Source organism: Macrobrachium nipponense, chromosome 7 (assembly GCF_015104395.2).
Source record: "Macrobrachium nipponense isolate FS-2020 chromosome 7, ASM1510439v2, whole genome shotgun sequence".
NCBI classification, from domain to species: domain Eukaryota; kingdom Metazoa; phylum Arthropoda; class Malacostraca; order Decapoda; family Palaemonidae; genus Macrobrachium; species Macrobrachium nipponense.
Genome location: NC_061109.1, coordinates 14,840,262 through 14,862,386, shown reverse-complemented (window position 1 = coordinate 14,862,386; position 22,125 = coordinate 14,840,262). Strand labels below are relative to the sequence as shown.

At 37.0% G+C, this 22,125-nt stretch overlaps 1 protein-coding gene across 3 annotated transcripts in view; it reads left to right on the top strand.

The window, feature by feature from the left end:
- Window positions 1-22,125, top strand: part of LOC135217296 (uncharacterized) — a 317,399-nt gene that overhangs the window by 127,772 nt on the left and 167,502 nt on the right. The gene's annotated exons all lie outside the window — the stretch shown is intronic.

Here is a 22,125-nt window from a genome sequence, read left to right as displayed (position 1 = left end):
GAATTTCTCTACAGCAGCAACTAACTATAAAAATGAGAGCCAGGATGATCTGGTCTTTTATCACTTGTGCAGCTTTTCTGGCTTTGTCATCAGACAGCAATTTTATTCACAATATTAGTGGAGCATTTCACTTGTATTTGGTACAAATAAAAATTTTCAAGTTTATTTGATATGGCTCTCCTTCAGAATGCAGTGAAATTTTTGTTTAGCTTGAATTTCTACAGCAGCAACTAACTATAAAAATGAGAGCCAGGATGATCTGGTCTTTTATAAAAATTTTCAAGTTTATTTGATATGGCTCCCTTCAGAATGCAGTGGAAATTATGATACGTACTTTAAGGAAGAATGCATTAAAATTTGTACTGTCATCTGAAAAATCCATTATGCAATGCTTTCAAGGCTATGCTCAGACAATAAAAATAGAATAAGCTTTGTTGCCCTCAGCTGGAATCATCCTTATGCCTGGCGCTCACTCACTATTAAAAGAAATTGCTATTTGAAATCACAGCCATATATTTTCCAATGGAATTTATTCTGTCACATATATTCTTTGTGTTAGATAATAAGCCATGTTGATACCTGACATATTTCTGTTTCTCTTTGTCATTGTCAAAGGAATCGAGAGCATCTGCTGTGCAGAGAGCAGCTGAGCAAGAGGAGGAATTCCGAGGCTTCACCAACCGCCTGCTGGTGGTGTTGGCTCTGCTGCTGGCCGGACTTACTGGAGTGGTGCTTTACAGCCTTTTTTCGTCACCCAGATTGCTGCCTTCGTCTTACTCATCTCAACAGTCGTCGTCAGACTGAAACCCTCAATCGCCATGAGTCTTTCATGTGGAAACTCGTCGTTCAGATTTTATCAGTCGCTGGTTTTAACCGACACATCTATATTCGTACCCGTGAATGCATGCAGAATACGTATATTCAAGAACACCTTTTCTATTCTTGTTAACCTGTTGAAGCTAATGGAAAAAAATAGTTGTCAAGTTATGACATTTATAAGTAAGTAGTCTTTTGAGTTACTTGTTCTTCTCATAGATGATTCATGCAAAGTTACTACGGAAGTGGCAGTTATGTTCCCGACTTACTTTCGGATCCGAAGGGGCCTTTTATCTGCCGTTCACCCACCTCTCATTTTCAGTGTTAATAACTCCTGACTGAATGAAAAACACTCAGATGGAATGCCAGGTTAGAAGTTGTAAGATCATTGAGTAAAAATCAGCAAAGGCCATAAGCGACGCCATCGCTCACGTCCTTCTGGAAGTGCAACGCTCTACTTCTGATGATCACCAGAGATACTCTCAACTGTCTCTTCATTTAGGATTTTCCTCGAAACACCTCTTCAATCAAGATAAAAGGTGAGTTGAGTTAGTATATGAACACATCTCTCCCAATAGAAAATAATGTATTCTCTCTTTACTTCTCTCTCTCTCTCTACACACACACACACACACACACACACACACACGCACACACACATCCGTCATATTAGCTTCCACCATTTTGTCCCGATTCCACATGCAACGAAACGCCTCTTCCGTGAATGTGAGAGCTGAGCAACCAATAACCAACTTTTGACCCATTAGACTTCTTTTCTACCACACATTTTGAAAAATCGTGCATCCCTCTTTGTTCCACCTGCTCTGTGATTTGTCTCTTCTGTTATCCTACCAACATCTTTTGTATTTGGTCGAAAATATTTATGAATCAATTCTCTGTATTTTCCCATCCTCCATGCCAATGTTAATTTCTCAATCTTCCTGGTTTGCCTTTGTCTATATAATCTCGCCCTTGTTAAAATTACTTTCAGTTTTCTTTTCTTACAAACATTCTTCAGCCAAAACTGCACCAGCTGCAGACTTTAAGAACTCCCAACCCATCCGTGGGTTTCATGTCTCTCTGAAGATGCCCCTTTCCTGACCTTCCTGATTAATTATCGAATCGCAGAAATAGTAAAAAGACATGAAGATAAACTACTCCATTGCCCCAGGCTCATATTTACAGTAAACCAGTAACTCTTTCTTCTTCTTCTATGTAGTCTACCAGACTTAATATTTTAGTTGGGGTGCCATATTGACCCAAAGGCAGTATATTCTTAATACTTCTTATAACTCTACCCTACTTCTTGTAGTGTTTTGGAATGCAAATCTCCTTTATGACATTTTTGAAGGCTTTGCCCTGTATCAACTCACTACATGTTTGGGTTTGTTATTCACGAAATGAAAGCCGTGGTACTTATGAACAGGATGATGAATCCACTGTTGGATACACTGCTACGTTCAGGCAAACACAATCTGCTGTCACACAAAACCTTTTATGTTTAGTGTCTTGTTCTTCATATCATCCCTATCTGGTTTCTTCCTGAAAGATATAAAACAGTAGTTGTTTATGACCAATTTAATTCGTCCATTTGTGTACCTTTGACTCTTTATGGTATCATCCCTGGAAGTAATAATTATTTGACTCATGAAACCTAGTGTTCAAACACGTTTTATCAACCATTCTAGTAACCATCGTAACTATTTTAGTCCATATGACTATATTGCATGCTTTGGCAAATGTGCAATATAACGTGCCAGTTCATTTTCAGAGTTATTTGCGTCAGCTGATTTTCAAGTGTGCATTACGAGAGAGAGCCAAATATTAAAGAAAATTTTGAGTTAGCATACTCAGTAAACGAAGATGAAAAAACTTGAAAGGCTTGAAGGAAACATGGTGAATCTGAATCAAATGAATCTGAAAAGAAGTATCTTAAAAGAGGATGTCTAGAAAAAGAAATTTGTAGTTCAGCCTTCCATCAATAAGTTACATGTCTCTGGTTCGTTTATTAATCACTTGAGTATTATTTTGCTACGGTTCCTTTATTTTTAAGAATAGGTAACCAGCCACGAGAAATGATTCCCTTTTAAATTTTTTTTTTTTTGATGAATCAGCAGATGCGTCTAGCCCTATTCACTACAACAGCTGAACGCCAAACTAAATGTTAAAGGGTGAAAAGGACTCATAAAGCTTAATTTTTCACATTGAACTAACTGTTCTTTATGACTGTTATGTTCTCATGTTGCAGGAAAGGAGTTCCTGCAACCTGTGCGCGTCATAGGCAGTCGTTGGTTGGCACGAAATATTTTCCCTTTGTATTCATATGTCCATGAAGTCTGTTTTTATTAATTTCAGACTGCTTTTGTTTTTTGAGTCAATGCAAAAGTCCATCATTCGCTTTCATGGTGGAGATGGGGCGACATGAATTTTCATTACTGAACATGAAATCGACAGGCAATTAATTTATCTCTTGATAGCAAAGGTGATCAAAGTCACTGTCTATCGTTCCTTCTAAATAAGGCTGTGGCTCAAGTCCTGGCTGGTGCAGCAGCATATATGAAATCTAACTCCATGCTGTGTAAGTTTTTCCCAAAGTATCATGAAATCGATACTAAACTTTATTTGTCACCTATATTTGAGAATATAGAAACGTCACGTGTGCATAAGTAACAAATTATATATATATATATATATATATATATATATATATATATATATATATCTATATATATATATATATATATATATATATATATTATATATATATATGTATATATATATATATATATATATATATATATATATATATATATGTATAACTATATATATATATATATATATATATATATATATATATATATATATATATATATATATATATATATATATGTATAACTATATATATATATATATATATATATATATATATATATATATATATATATATATAGTTATATATATATATATATATATATATATATATATATATCTATATGTATATATATATATATATATATATATATACTACTATATATATATATATATATATATATATATATATTTATATATATATATATATATATATATATATATATATATATGTTGTGATAGCTGGTTTTACCACCACACTACATACTAAACATTTATCAAATAGTATTTATCAAGAAACAGTATTAAGTCAACTATTTGTGGAATAACACAGCGTACAAAGTCAATTCAAGAGAGGGACAAGAAAATACTCATAGAAATAAAAAGTTTTAATACATGATTATCAGACAGGAATAACAAAAAAATATCAAAAAAAAAAAAAATAAAATAATAATACCTGAACCTCAATAATACAATAATTAATGAAACTCTCACTCTTAAATTCCTCTAAAATAAAACAATTACACAATTAAATACAATTCATCAATACAAGCATACCATAAAGGGGAGGGGGTCCAAAAAGGAGGTGGTAAAACAAAAGGTAAGAATGACCTACCACATACACTAATTCCTTATGGTTTTAAGATTCCTCAAATAATGAATTAATTTACTCTCCATGTCTGAAGAGTATCTTAGGGTGGCAGGGAAAATTGATCCCAAACAAACTATGGTGGCAGAGAGGTCCCCTTGTCTTATACTGAACTAAGGGTGCGGTGCACACATTGAACAATATTTCAGATTTGCAAGGCAAGATTATACAAAGGAAGCTATCCTTTCAATTATCATATATTCATTTTTACTTTATCCATGTTAACAAATTAAAAAGTCAATTTTCCAGCATGTATTTCTGAGCTTTCAGAATTTGTAGGCCTGAATTTTTAGAAGATGAATTGAAAATTATTGATACAATAGGAGATTCATTATGTTACCCTCCATATTTTTTGGAACTTTCTAAATACAAGCAAAACAGACACATTACAATCTAACCAGTAGGAACAAAGAACTTAGGAATATTCTCTGCTTATCATTTCATCTTAATTTCATTACTGCTGCACTCATTATAAAAACTATTGATATTAACTTAGTATTCAAATATGATAATATTTTGAGAAATAAACCAATTAAAAATAGCCTACCTAATGTTTGTTATGTGTTCTGACGTGATTTGGAATAAGTAAAGTTTTTGTTTGATTTTAACTATGGTTTGATAATCACCTTGCATATCTACTTTACCTACATGAAATGTTGACCTCATCACGGGGAATTAATGAATAGTTCAAGTGGAAAGCTGAAGTTGTGACAGTATGCATATATATATATATATATATATAATATATATATATATATATATATATATATATAAATATATATATATATATATATAGATATATATATATATATATATATATATATATATATCTTATCATATATATATATATATATATATATATATATATATATATATATATATATATATATATATATATATATATATATATATATATATATCAATATATATATATCTATATATATATATATATATATATATATATATATATATATATATATATATATATATATATATATATATATATATACTTCTAGGGCACAATTTTTCACGGATACAACATTCATTGAATAGAATGGCTTTTTCACTGTTTACCAGCTTTTTTAAATTGATTCATATTTTCTAATTATTTTCTTCACTTCATTGTTCAGGTTACTAATGGACACATAATGGGGTTCTTCCATTTACTCCAGTATTTTTACAAAAACGGGACGGCTGTTTCGTCAACCTATACGTATTGACGTTATCAAGCGTACTGATACAAATATGAGCCTACATGCGTTTTGTGACGTCATGAGGACGGAAAGGTAGTACAATTGCCAGATACCTAGTTTTAAATATTTACAAAAGACTATAGTGAAACATAAAATAAGACAAATAAATAAATATGTTAACAGAAATTATACAAAAGTTGAAAGTAAGTTATTATATACAAATTTTACATAAATATATATTATTCATATATGTTTAATTAACAAAATGTCAGTGTGCGCTCCTGTCCGCGTGTGGTGGTGGTCTTGTTCCACGCGGTTGAAGGGCTGCCCTCCTACACGAGGGCAAAGATCGGTCTGCCTCGCGTTGGATGTTTAGGTTTGGGCGTTGCATGGCGATGCTGACGGCTTCTGATATCAATAAACGATTGTAGTTGCCTTCCTTGTGTATTATTTTGGTGTTTGTGAGAAGTTCTTGTACGGATGGTTTGTTATTGTGGGTATCCACAAAGTGCTGGTGAATAGCACCTTGGTTTCTGTGGGCCTGCATGCGATGTTTGAGTGTAGTGGTTGTGTGTCCGATATAGCATTTTTGGGGGGACTGACATTGCTCGTCAACACAGACAAACTTGTATACTATATCAGATTCAACCTCTTTCTCCGTCGATGGAGCCGTACTATTTTTCATTACCAGTGAGGCCGTAAGGTTTGGCTTGCAGTAAATTCTTGCTGTTATTTTGTTATATGGTGCTAGGGGGGTGGTTCCTCTTCGCAGTATACCAAGGAGGGCTTTCGTTTCGTCTTCGTGGTGTTTGTTGTATGATATCTGATGGTATATCACTATTTCTTTGTCTTTGTCTTGTGTGTTGTCCCTCGGGGTCGGGTTATGGAAAGCCTCTAATCTCTTTTTGACAACTTGCTGGATCATGTCATCTGGGTAGCCGTTATTTGTGAGCAGCTGTTAAACTCTGTTAATTTCTTCGTTCGTCGCTTTCCACGTCGAACAGTGTGTTAAGGCACGTTTTATGTATGCATTTACCACAGACCGTTTATATGCATCAGGGCATTCTCCTCTAGCATTTAAGCATCTCCCAGGATCTCCTTTGATGCTGATTTGAAGCCAGCATCAAAGGACATTTGCAGCTTGATGTATGTATATGAATCACGGTAATGTGATATGATTTATATTATGGCTACTTGCTGTCATAAGCACTACAACACTACCGAGGTCAAAGTGGGTTAATGCTGGTTCCAAATCAGCGAATACCTGAGCGCGAAAGGTATTTGAGGGTGACAGACAGCATTAACTTATAGCCTCTTGCAGTGGTGGAGTGGGTTAATAGCTTCACTGACGTCCTGGATTTGCATGGTGTCCTGGGTTCGTACCTGGGCGCCGACAATTCTATTATCGCCTAATAAAAATTTCCCTTCGGTGTAGCATATATGAAAATGTATTAATTCCAAAGTAGAGTGAATTAGATATTAAAGGACATTTGTAGCTCGATGCATATATATATATATATATATATATATATATATATATATATATATATATATATATATTTATATATCTACACACACACACATATATATATATATATATATATATATATATATATATATATATATATATATATATATATATATATATATATATAGTATATATTTATATCTACATATATATATATATATGGGTGGTATCGCTTCCACTGACATTCCTGGATTTATAATGTACCTGCGTTCGCGCCCAAGTACAGGTAAATCTATTATCGAGAAAAACATTCCCCTTCGGTTAAGCATATATGAAAATATATTAATTCCGAGTTAGAGCGAATTAGATATTAAAGGACATTGTAGCTCGATATATGTATATGAATCACGGTAATGTGATATGACTTATGTAAATGCTACGTGCTGTCAAAAGCGCTACTTAACTACCGGAGTCGAGGCGGTTGATGTTGTCTCCAAAACCAACGAATACTTCAGCGCGAGAAAGTATTTGAGGTGAGAGACGACATAAACCTTTAAGCCTCTCGCGGTAGCTGGGTGGTATCGCTTCCACTGACGTTCCTGGATTTATAATGTACCTGCGTTCGCGCCCAAGTACAGGTAAATCTATTATCGAGAAAAAAATTCCCCTTCGGTTAAGCATATATGAAAATATATTCCGAGGTAGAGCGAATTAGATATTAAAGGACATTGTAGCTCGATATATGTATATGAATCACGGTAATGTGATATGACTTATGTAAATGCTACGTGCTGTCAAAAGCGCTACTTAACTACCGGAGTCAAGGCGGGGTTGATGTTGTCTCCAAACCAACGAATACTTCAGCGCGAGAAAGTATTTGAGGTGAGAGACGACATACAACCTTTAAGCCTCTCGCGGTAGCTGGGTGGTATCGCTTCCACTGACATTCCTGGATTTATAATGTACCTGCGTTCGCGCCCAAGTACAGGGTAAATCTATTATCAAGAAAAAAACGTCCCCTTCGGTTAAGCATATATGAAATATTCTTAATTCCGAGGTAGAGCGAATTAGATATTAAAGACATTGTAGCTCGATATATGTATGAATCACGGTATGTGATATGACTTATGTAATGCTACGTGTGTCAAAAGCGCTACTTACTACCGGAGTCGAGGCGGGTTGATGTTGTCTCCAAACCAACGAATACTTCAGCGCGAGAAAGTATTTGAGGTGAGAGACCACATAAAAATTTAAGCCTCTCGCGGTAGCTGGGTGGTATCGCTTCCACTGACGTTCCTGGATTTATGTGTACCTGCGTTCGGCGCTCCATGTACAGTAAATCTATTTATCAAGAAAAAAATTCCCGTTCGGTTAAGAATATATGAAAAATAGATTAATTCCGAGTAGAGCAAATTAGATATTAAAGGACATTGTAGCTCGATTATATGTATATGAATCACGGTAATGTGGATATGACTTTATGTAAATGCTACGTGCTGTCAAAAGCGCTACTTACTACCGGAGTCGAGGCGGGTTGATGTTGTCTCCAAACCAACGAATACTTCAGCGCAAGAAAGTATTTGGGGTGAGAGACGACATAAACCTTTAAGCCTCTCGTGGTAGCTGGGTGGTATCGCTTCCACTGACGTTCCTGGATTTATAATGTACCTGCATTCGCGCCCAAGTACAGGTAAATCTACTACGAGAAAAAAATTCCCGTTCGGTTTAAGCATGTATGAAAATATATTAATTCTGAGGTAGAGCGAATTAGATATTAAAGGACATTGTAGCTCGATATATGTATATGAATCACGGTAATGTGATATGACTTATGTAAATGCTACGTGCTGTCAAAAGCGCTACTTAACTACCGGAGTCGAGGCGGGTTGATGTTGTCTCCAAACCAACGAATACTTCAGAGCGAGAAAGTATTTGAGGTGAGAGACGACATAAACCTTTAAACCTCTCACGGTAGCTGGGTAGTATCGCTTCCACTGACGTTCCTGGATTTAAATGTGGACCGCGTTCGCGCCCAAGTACAGGTAAATCTATTATCGAGAAAAAAATTCCCCTTCAGTTAAGCATATATGAAAATTATATAATCCGAGGTAGAGCGAATTAGATATTAAAGGACATTGTAGCTCGATATATATATATATATATATACATATATATATGTATATATATATATATATAATATATATCCTATATGTATATATATAATTTATATATATATATATATATATATATATATATATATATATATATATATATATATATTATATATATATATATATTTATATATATATATATATATATATATCTATATATATATATATATATGATATATATATATATAGTATATATATATATATATATATATCTATATATATATACTATATATATATATATATATATATATATATATATATATGTATATATTATATATATATATATATATATATATATATATATGTCTATATATTATATATATATATATATATATATATAATATATATATTATATATTATATATATAGACATATATATATATACTATATATCTATATATGGATATATATATATATGATCATATATACTAGTTATATATATAGGGTAGTAGGTATATATGACTATTATAGTATATACTAATATAATATATATATATATATATATATATATACCCTATAGTATATAATTATATCTATATATATATATTATATCATATATATCTATATATATATATATACTAGTATATATAATATATATATATATAAAAATATGTATTGATGTATATTATATATATATGTTTGTGTGCATGTATAACATAATGTGGTTAACATTAGCCGTTTTAAGGGAGGTAGAATGAAAATCCTCGGTCAGAGTTGTGAGACTGGGATAATAGCAGCAATCATTGTCACTTCCTCTTTAATGCATGAAATTCCTTGGTTTAAGCTTTGGAACAGTGTTCATGGGCACGATAATCTCTGGGTAATCCATCCTGCGACCACCCTCTCTCTCACCACTGAGCCCAATTAATTGTTCAGAATGACGGTGCCGTTTTCGACAAGAAGTCTAAAAGTGACTTGACTGTTATAGGGTATCTTCCTGACCTCGAGTTATATTGCCACCATTTTGGACGGTATGGTAACGGTAGTTAGAGGAGAGTTCCAGCGAAAAATAATTCATCAATCAATGTCATAGTCACTTCTAAAACTATTGAAGTAAGGGTGAATTCTTTGTGTAGTGCCATTTATACCTTATAAATCTATGCAGCAGCATCATCAGCATTAATTTGCCCCACCCTGGTTCTGAGTAATTAAGCCTTTCTCACCCAGTACCTTTTCACTCCATCTTTTTTGTATATCTTCATTTTCGCCAATGAGTTGTTCTTCATTCTCTCCAAATTACCAAGTTACCTTAAGGTCCCAACTCCATTTTTTTACCTTTACTAAGATTTCAGGAGCTTCTTCACATCTCTAAATTTGTAATCCTTAGACATTTATTTTACTCTCATGTCCACTTCTTAGTGTTTCTGTTCACTCTCCAACTGTTCCTTGGCATTATTAATAATCTAACCCCGTAACATTTGCTCGTTTGGTTGCTCTATCTATCAACTTTAATTTTAAGAGTATAGAAGAATGGAAAACCTTGGTTATATATAATGCATTCAAAAACACTTTCTACCCTTTTTCCACTTTCCTCCGTGTATTTGAATTCTGCTTCATATGACTGGTATCTCCTTTTGAATTTTCGACTTTTACTTTCAATGAATGCCTTGTTCTTTATTTGTTTTTTCAAAGCATTAAATCAAAGGCAATTTATTAAATATTTTCATTGTATCCATTATAAGACTTGATAATCTTTGCATCGTGGTGCATGAAAAATGTGGTTGTAGATGGTTCCAAATAAAAAAAGATTACAATACCGATGGGTTAATACCTGGTTAAGAGAACATATGGAAGTAAGGAAGACGCTGATCTGAGAAGTACGAGATATACCAGAAACTGGGAAAATCAGAGGAGGCAAGAAATCCAGTGAAGGCTTCGAAAGAGTAGCGAATTTAGGGATCAGAGGCTGGAATGCTTGAAATCATAGAAGGGTCTTCCAGCTGTGGAATGGGTTTATGGGTTTGGGGTAGGGGGGTTGGACCGGGGGATGGGTCGTTAAGAAGTGAAATCCTAAAGAGTATTATTCATTTATATCAGGAAATGAATGCAATATGTGGAAGTGATTAAACTATAAATCATCGATAAAAAAGATAATGAACCAGGGAGAAATTTTGAAACATATGTTCCTCTAGAGGGGCTATAATAGTTTAATAACTATGATTACAATAGCAAAGTATATCACCTTGTATGGAGAATGGGACAGAATATACCATATGTAAAAACCTTTTGAATAATAGATGTCAAGACCATTGAGAAAAGGACCTTATTGCGATATGTCAAAATGTCATCAAAGTTTAAAAAACAAAGAGAAAATTCAATTAACTATAATAGAAACTAACATACTAAAATGCTCTGGTTTAAAACTAAGGACTAAATTTCGGTAGTGAATGACTGAAGAAGTTGCATTGGCGAAATATATAATGAGAGAGATGCCTTAGGGTCACTGCTAAGCCGATATTGGTTCTGTTGATTGTGTTTATATACTTCATCATTGCATTAAGGAAAATATTGTCTATATGGCCAGAGTCCCAGGCTCCATTCGAAAGTTTGATCCAGTTATCTTGTTGTTTTATCAGTTAAGATTCCTCCATCTGACATTTATATCGACAGCTGCTCTTGTATAAAATTCGGAATGAATTCCAATTCATAGTATGGTTAGTGTTATTTATATGATGGAAAATTGCTGAACTATTTTGTCCATATCTAATCATTCCGAGAGAGATTTTCCTGTATATCCATAGTATGACTTATCACAATCCCTACAGGGGATCTCATAAACTCCTATGTCTTTACAAACTGGTTTCTGCTGGATGTTAATCAATGATTTCTGCAGTGTATTTGGATAATTAAAGATGAAAGGGTTGGAGTGGCCCAAGGTTTGTGTGATCTCTCGTAAATTGTCCCGTGAGGGATTATGATTTTGTTTATGTATTTTTCCCTTTCTTTATTTCTTGTCAGTTTGCAAAAAATGCTCTTTCTTTATGTATGGCTCTTTCTATTATGTGTCTGGGGAATTTTAACAAGATAAGTTGATTTCTGAGTGTTCCAAGTTCTTTGCTAAAAAATTCTGCTCGGTAAACTTTGCCTCTTCGCAGGCTAAGTCTATCGTACACATTTATGCTGCTTTCTGAACAACGCTGGTTGGATAGTGAGAGCCTGGCAGTGAGTCCACTGTACCCTGACGTCATTTTTCTGCTATTTTTTGCTATTTTCCACTATTTATGTTAAGTGAAAATGGTTGTTTAAAGGGATAAGTGTGTATTTTAAATAATTACATTATACTGAGGCATACACACATCTGTGTATAAAGATATGTATTGAAAAAACAAGTAGCGCAAATCCGGCTTAATAGAACCTATACAGTTTAATAAAAAACGTAGCAACAAATCACATAAAGACATTAATCTTAAACGAAGTTTATAAGAATATCATGAATAACGTAAACGAAATATTAAGCAAAACAAATATTTTAAGGAAATGCGCTAAATGAATATGAAACATACAGAGAACATATTTGAAAAAAAAGGTATTTACAAGAAAATAAGAATAAACTGACAACGATAATTATTTACATGATATTAATATAAAAACATGTTGCTTAGCACACACCTTCATGCCTTAATTATCAGCTATGGTTATCGACCACTCTTGTTAACCAAGATTTATCTTGGTAATTAGAGAGCCCTCTCTCCTGAATCAGTAGAGGAAAAGACCCCATATAGACTCCACTTTTCTAGCCCCGCCCCCCGCCCCCCACCCCCCAACCCCCAAGGGCGTGGCTACCCCCCTCCCCCCTCCCCCCTCCTGATTGGCTCATGTACGTACGTGAGGCCTAAAAAGGGGCGGGGCAACCCCCAAAACCCCATAAGGGGCGTGGCCACCCCGACCCCATATAGACTTCCACTTTGTCGGGGGTGGGGGGTGGGCCACCCTGACCCCATATAGAACTCCACTATTCTGGGGGGCGTGGCCACGCCCTGACCCCAAATTGACTCCATTTGTATTATAAGCTCATGTACGTACATGAGCTCATAATTGACTCCATATGTATGATAAGTTCATGTACGTACATGAGCTCATAATTGACTCCATTTGTCTTACAAGCTCATGTACGTACATGAGCTCATATTAGGGGGCGTGGCCTCCCCTAACCCCAAATCGACTCCACTCCCCTAACCCCTGAATCCTAATACCCCTGGGGGGGTGACGTCACATAACTATAAGGGAATAAAAGCATCCTTTCAACCCTCCACTATTCTGGGGGGCGTGGCCACCCCTGACCCCAAATTGACTCCATTTGTCTTACAAGCTCATGTACGTACATGGGCTCATATTAGGGGGGCGTGGCCTCCCCTAACCCCAAATCGACTCCACTTTTCTACCCTGTGACGTCACATAACTATAAGGGAATAAAACCATCCTTTCAACCCTCCACATATCTGGGGGGCGTGGCCATCCCTGACCCCCAACATAATTGACTCCATTTGTCTAACAAGCTCATGTACGTACATGAGCTCATATTAGGGGGGCGTGGCCTCCCCTAACCCCAAATCGACTCCACCTTTCCTACCCCCTGTGACGTCACGTAACTCTAAGGGAATAAAACCAACATTTCAACCCCTCACCCCAAATTGACTCCACCTTTCCTACCCCCTGTGACGTCACGTAACTCTCCGGGAATAAAAACCGACATTTCAAGCCCTCACCCCAAATTGACTCCACCTTTCCTACCCTGTGACGTCACGTAACTCTCCGGGAATAAAAACCAACATTTCAACCCCTCACCCCAAATTGACTCCACTATTCTACCCTGTGACGTCACGTAACTCTCTGGGAATAAAACCATTCTTTCAACCCCTGACCCCAAATTGACTCCACCTTTCCTACCCCCTGTGACGTCACGTAACTCTACGGGAATAAAAACCAACATTTCAACCCCTCACCCCAAATTGACTCCACTATTCTACCACTGTGACGTCACGTAACTCTCTGGGAATAAAACCATTCTTTCAACCCCCGACCCCAAATTGACTCCACCTTTCCTACCCCCTGTGACGTCACGTAACTCTCCGGGAATAAAAACCAACATTTCAACCCCTCACCCAAATTGACTCACTATTCTACCCCTGTGACGTCACATAACTCTCTGGGAATAAAACCATTCTTTCAACCCCTGACCCCAAATTGACTCCACCTTTCCTACCCCCTGTGACGTCACGTAACTCTCCGGGAATAAAAACCAACATTTCAACCCCCACCCCAAATTGACTCCCACTTTTCTACCCCTGTGATGTCACGTAACTCTACGGAATAAAACTTGACCCCACCCGACCCCAAATAGACTCAGTTCACTGTTTTTTGCGACTCATGTCCCCTTTAATTGTTTTCAAAGTAACCGGGACGTTTACCTCATCCTCCTCCTATAAAATCTCTAAATTTATATATGCACATTGCGAATATACTCTCTCTCCCTTCCCTCCCTCCCTCCCTCCCTCCCTCCCTCTCTCTCTCAGCCGTTACATTTTGTTTTATATATATACACAGCTGCTTAGATATTCAGAGTATCATGATAAAAGGATATTTGGCGACTGAAGGGTTCATCCACATGTGATATCTCCCCAATAACCCCCCCATGTTTTTTTTTTTTTTTTTTTATCAGGGGGAGTCAATGTTATCTGATGATGAAATCACGCACACACACACACATATGAAGAAACGAGACCTTATCGCCATATTTGCCCAGCTGACTTCACCTCAACGTGAAATTTTATTTTTCATAGAATTTGAGTCATAATCTAGGTGGCGAACACAAGGACAAAGGTACACATTTCAATTTTGTTTATTTATTATACCGAGTTTGAAAGAGGTTGAAAAATCAAATTACAGACGGAATTGTTATTTTATATTTATAACCAATCCTAAATACAGGGGAATGAATTAATATTCCATACAAATACATACATTAGAAAAAAACTGTACAAACACGAACGCGATAATATGCGCATTTGCTTTTTCAAAAACAATACTTCAACGAAACATACTACGGCTACTATATATTTTCTAACCTGTTCCTTCACATCACAGCCCTTAGTATATACCACAAAACATCTTCTCCAGCACTTTCCGACCGTGTATCGAAGACGACGACGTTTCATCTAACACCTCAAAGCTTTTAAATTTAGCTAACGAGTTTTTCATATATAAATCTTCCACACACCTTTCCTCCAACAGGGATAAATTCTTTTTCATATAGCCACGCAGCATATTTACCAATTTTGCTCATTTCATCACTGAATGTAGCTAACACAGGTAAATATTGATTCAACCAAGTCGTTATTAACCAGTCTGCTCTGACCGATGCCAGCGGGAAAGATAACATATTTGACATAGTCATACGATGATTTAAATAATTCTTCCTTCAATTTCTTGACCGAAGAAAAAAGTGATTGAACCTCATCTGTTTGTATCTCTGCCCAAACGATCGGCGTGATCTTCATCTTTGGAATAAGCACGCTCTTTTGCGCGTATTCATTATCTTCAATGGGGGCACCAATACCGTATTGTGTTAATAAGGTAGCTATGGTGGGTAGATCAACTTCTTCGTCGCATTCCCAAGATGTGATATTTTCAGGTCTTTTCACAATGGCGGACCCTTCATACCCCTATCACGAAGACAGGCATATGATGCACCAGTGCGAGAATATCGAAAAACTGCCAATTCCTGGCATATGGATAAGCTCGAATGACGTCCGCCACAACACCGTAATTCCTGCATGTCACACAGTTAGTGGCCACTACTAAACACATATTCCTCTTCCTGAACTTATTTTCGGACAAGTTCCCGAAAACTAACTTGCAAGAGGAGGCTGATGAAGCCATGGCGAGAGTTCACGTCTTGATGTGACAATCCTTCAAGAGATAATGAACTATGAAAGCCCCCCCGCTACCCAAGACCCCTTTATCACAATCACTGATTACAAACCTGTTGTGACGAAGCATCAAGCTCTCCCAGCAATGATTCAGACTAACATGAATAACAAGTCTATCATTCCTCACACCAAAGGTCATCCATACATGACTCATTTTATCAAAATCAGTATCACTCCAGTCATGTTTCTCGCAGACACGAAAATAAACAAGCCTTATCTTTCCTCACGACAAAGGCCGTCCACACACACACACACACACACACACCACACATACATATGACTCATATATAAAAACTTCACACATCTTTCCTCCAATGGGGGATAAATTCTATCGCTACAAGGCGTGAACTTCATCTTTGGAATACAATACTTCATCGAAACACCATATGTCACACCTGATTATTACTTCCCAACTGAACACCATAAATACAACCGACAAGGGAAAATTGATGTTATTCCTTACCCAAAGTGTATAGAGTAAGTGCAACACGACGACCCTCCGTCCCTACAAGTATTTCTCTTGACCGAAACGTCATTTCCCTCCGTCACTATTCAGTAAGTAGCATATAAAACACTTTCCATTTACTTGAACATATAGTATAGTAAATATTAAAAACAGCAATAAGATTCATCTGTATATGGAATAGATATTCTTATAAAATAATGTACCCGTTGAAAGAAGCGGAATATATAAAACAGTCATTATTCCTCCCTTTCAGATATGGGAAATAACTCTAGTAGTGAACTGTCAGCCGACGAAGTAGCCACTCAAGTCAGACACCATTACTATTATGGTGTTGGAGCCCCAAACTCATTTATTAGGAAGGTGAAAACGGGTCATGACCATGGAGCAGGAGAAGAAGAAGAAGTATTAGGAGATGCAACAACTACCACTGGCAGCCCACAACAGTGCAACCCCCGACCAACTTCGCCACCACCCACTACTGAAGGAAACGAGCAACCCGGTGAAGGTATGTAAAAACCGATGTTGTTATATATTTATTTAAAATAGTTCCTGATTCCATAGAAACACGCACTCTTTTTCTCCGTTTCCCGTTTTTTCCGTTCAAATGCATTATGGGCATAGTAAAAAACACCTATATAATTATTCATAAGGATTTATTGACCACATAAAGAGTTTACAAATTCAATACACTAATCGCTGTCAGACCGTCTCAAGCACGCATCCCAACAATATCAACTTCCACGTGTATCCTTATTTTAACCTGAATATGCCGAAAAAACGTTTAAGAGGAAACGACCCTATTATAGACTCCACTTTTCTAGCCCCGCCCCCCGCCCCCCACCCCCCAAGGGGCGTTGGCTACTTTCCCCCCTACCCCCCTCCCCCTCCTGATTGGCTCATGTACGTACGTGAGGCTAAAAAAAGGGGCGGGGCAACCCCCAAAACCCCCATAAGGGGCGTGGCCACCCCGACCCATATAGATTCCACTTGTCTGGGGGGTGTGGGCCACCCTGACCCCATATAGACTCCACTATTCTGGGGGCGTGGCCACCCCTGACCCCAAATTGACTCCATTTGTATTATAAGCTCATGTACGTACATGAGCTCATAATTGACTCCATATGTATGATAAGTTCATGTACGTACATGAGCTCATAATTGACTTCCATTTGTCTTACAAGCTCATGTACGTACATGAGCTCATATTAGGGGGGCGTGGCCTCCCCCTAACCCCAAATCGACTCCACTTTCTACCCCTGTGACGTCACATAACTATAAGGGAATAAAACCATCCTTTCAACCCTCCACTATTCTGGGGCATGGGCCACCCCTGACCCCAATTAACTGACTCCATTTGTCTTACAAGCTCATGTACATACATGGGCTCATATTAGGGGGGCGTGGCCTCCCCTAACCCCAAATCGACTCAACTTTTCTACCCCTGTGACGTCACATAACTATAAGGGAATAAAACCATCCTTTCAACCCTCCACTATTCTGGGGGGCGTGGCCACCCCTGACCCCAACATAATTGACTCCATTTGTCTAACAAGCTCATGTACGTACATGAGCTCATATTAGGGGGGCGTGGCCTCCCCTAACCCCAAATCGACTCCACCTTTCCTACCCCTGTGACGTCACGTAACTCTAAGGGAATAAAACCAAACATTTCAACCCTCACCCCAAATGGACTCCACCTTTCCTACCCCCTGTGACGTCACGTAACTCTCCGGGAATAAAAACCGACATTTCAAGCCCTCACCCCAAATTGACTCCACCTTTCCTACCCCCTGTGACGTCACGTAACTCTCCGGGAATAAAAACCAACATTTCAACCCTCACCCCAAATTGACTCCACTATTCTACCCTGTGACTTCCACGTAACTCTCTGGGAATAAAACCATTGTTTCTTTCAACCCCTGACCCCAAATTGACTCCACCTTTCCCCTACCCCTGTGACGTCACGTAAAACTCTACGGGAATAAAAAAACAAACATTTCAACCCCCTCACCCCCAAATTTGACTCCCACTATTCTACCACTGTGACGTCACGTAAATCTCTCTGGGAAATAAAAAACCATTCTTTCAACCCCCGACCCCAAATTGACTCCACCTTCCTACCCCCTGTGACGTCACGTAAACTCTCCGGGAATAAAAACCACATTTCAACCCCTCACCCCAAATTGTGACTCCACTATTCTACCCCTGTGACGTCACATAACTCTCTGGGAATAAAACCAGTCTTTCAACCCCTGACCCCAAATTGACTCCACCTTTCCTACCCCCTGTGACGCCACGTAAACTCTCCAGGAAATAAAAACCAACCAACATTTCAACCCCCACCCCAAATTGACTCCAATTTCTACCCCTGTGATGTCACGTAACTCTACGGGTTGGGAATAAAACTTGACCCACCCGACCCCAAATAGACTCAGTTCACTGTTTTTTGCGACTCATGTCCCACCCCTTAATTGTTTTCAAAGTAACCGGGACGTTTACCTCATCCTCCTCCTATAAAATCTCTAAATTTATATATGCACATTGCGAATATACTCTCTCTCCCTCCCTCCCTCCCTCCCTCCCTCCCTCCCTCCCTCTCCCTCTCTCTCAGCCGTTACATTTTGTTTTATATATATATAACACAGGCTGCTTAGATATTCAGAGTATCATGATAAAAGGATATTTGCCGACGGACTTCATCACATGTGATATCTCCCCCAATAACCATATCAGAGTCAATGTTATCTGATGATGAATCACGCACACAACACACACATATGAAGAAACGAGACCTTATCGCCATATTTGCCCAGCTGACTTCACCTCAACGTGAAATTTTATTTTTCATAGAATTTGAGTCTAATCTAGGTGGCGAACACAAGGACAAAGGTACACATTTCAATTTTGTTTATTTATTATACCGAGTTTGAAAGAGGTTGAAAAATCAAATTACAGACGGAATTGTTATTTTATATTTATAACCAATCCTAAATACAGGGAATGAATTAATATTCCATACAAATACATACATTAGAAAAAAACTGTACAAACACGAACGCGATAAGGATGCTGGCTTTTTCAAAAACAATACTTCAACGAAACATACTACGGCTACTATATATTTTCTAACCTGTTCCTTCACATCACAGCCCTTAGTATATACCACAAACATCTTCTCCAGCACTTTCCCGACCGTGTATCGAAGACGACGAACGTTTCATTCTAACCTCAAAGCTTTTAAATTTAGCTAACAAGTTTTTCACTAACTTGTACGAGGAGGTTGATGAAGCCATGGCGAGAGTTCACGTCTTGATGTGACAATCCTTCAAGAGATAATGAGCTCCGAAAGACCCTCAACCCGAGAACTCTCTATCACAATCACTGATTACAAACCAGTTGTGACGAAGGATCAAGTCTATCAATTCCCTCACGCCAAAGGTCATCCACGCCATGACTCATTTTATCAAAATCAGTATCACGTGACTAAACAGCTCCGATGTCATTGTTCCTAAAATGTTAATAAGCCACCCACACACTCGCCATCTTATTTTTCGCATGTCCCGCCCTCACCTTCCCACCCATCCTCCTCCTCCTCTTCCTCTCCTCCTCCTCCCTTTTTCCCATATTTCGCCACGTTTCGATTTGTTTTTTAATGGCTATATTCCTTAACATCCAATCTTTAACCCCCGCCATTTCAATGAAGTAGCGATAATTCGAAATATTATCAACGTGGGTTTTTTATTCCCTTGAAATTCTCAAGCTATATCTAAAATATTATAACCTGCGAGCGGATGAATTAATTCTCCTTCTTCATTCCATTCAACCGTGTTAGAATCTTGTAAGTGCTTAACAAAAGCCGTAACGTATGACTTTTGGGTTTTTTTTTTAAAAATATTGGAATATACCTGTTAAATCGGGATTGCTCTTTTTGCGAGTCATGTCCCCTTTAATTGTTTTCAATGTAATGGGGGCGTTTACCACCTCCTCCCCTCCAGTCACTGCACCTACATTTTCTATAGGAGGGGGAGGAGGAGGAGGAGGAGGTCCCGTGAGCGATATAGCCGGCATAGGTGGTTTTTGGATATTAAGGGAGACGTGTCCGCTACTACTAACAGCTGCCGTATCCAACTTGCCAGTACCCTCTAGGTTATTAATATCACCATCACAAACCTCTTTCTATTCATTAACCTCTCATAGGTAATGGCAGGGATAACGTAAAACTCCTTCATATAATAATAATAATAATAATAATAATAATAATAATAATAATAATAATAATAATAATAATAATAACAACAACTGCAAAAACCGCAATAATAATATAATAATAATAATAATAATAATAATATAATAATAATAATAATAATAATAATAATAATATGTCACGAGACGCAGAAAAGTATAGGGGGTGCGGTGATAAAGATCTGATCACTTGTATGCATAGTTTTAAAAATGGTAGAAGCTATTTACTGCTTAATTTTTGTGGTGGAAGATGTTGAAGATTCCATAGCTGCCAGTGGAAATTTCGGCAAACCTGCGAATATCGATCAGGCTGGGTACGGCTACGCCTAGCCCTTGCATTATTTTACTTTTGGGGATACCAAGGGTATTTTAACGGTGGATGGGGATAGGGTTATTCAGTGTGATGTTTAGGGGTTAAATGAATGGATACAAAAGAAATTGAAAATAAGTTTAAAAGGTTCACCGTCGGTGACCGGGTTAAATATTTAGGTGTGTTCGCTTCGGATGAAGTAGGATTATTGACATTGCCAGAAAGTAGAATAAACCTTTAGTTTTTTATATCTAATACATTATCTTCGTCTACTGATATTAATATTGTTGGTCATTGGGTATGTTTTTACGTGGAAAAATCACCTAGAAATATAATCTTCTTTTTCGATAGTTACGGTATAAATCCAAAAGTTTATTCGAATGACTTCTCTAAATTTGATATATGCGCATCCCGAATATAACCTCTATCGCCAAATAAAACAAATACAACCTGATAAATCGTACAAGTGCGGTCTTTACGTTAGTTTTTTTGTTCATTGCGTGAGTCACCGTGGTGTGAAAGCAGTATTATCCTTAATACAAAATGTATTCTCATTCACTCGTGCGTTTGGGATGGCTGAATGATTAAATGGATTAACGGGATATTATTTTAAAAAATATTTCGAAAAAGTTTAAATGTTCACATTGGAGGTCGGGGGTCAAACGTGCTATTACGTACAAGGAATGTCTCCGCATCTTGAACAACTAAGGTAAATGCATATTTTTCTTTGATTTTTATATTACTCCATTTACATTCTATTAAGGATATATTCTATATATGTATCATACACCTTCAATCACATAACTTTTTTACTTATTTCAGGATGAGCTGTGAGAATCATTCGCCCATGAACGTCGGTGTTAAACTGCTAAGAACGTCTTAGTCGTTTCCTCTTAAACATTTTTCGGCATATTCAGGTTAAAATAAGGATACACGTGGAAGTTATATTGGGATGCGTGCTGAGACGGTCTGACAGCGATTAGTGTATTGAATTTGTAAACTCTTTATGTGGTCA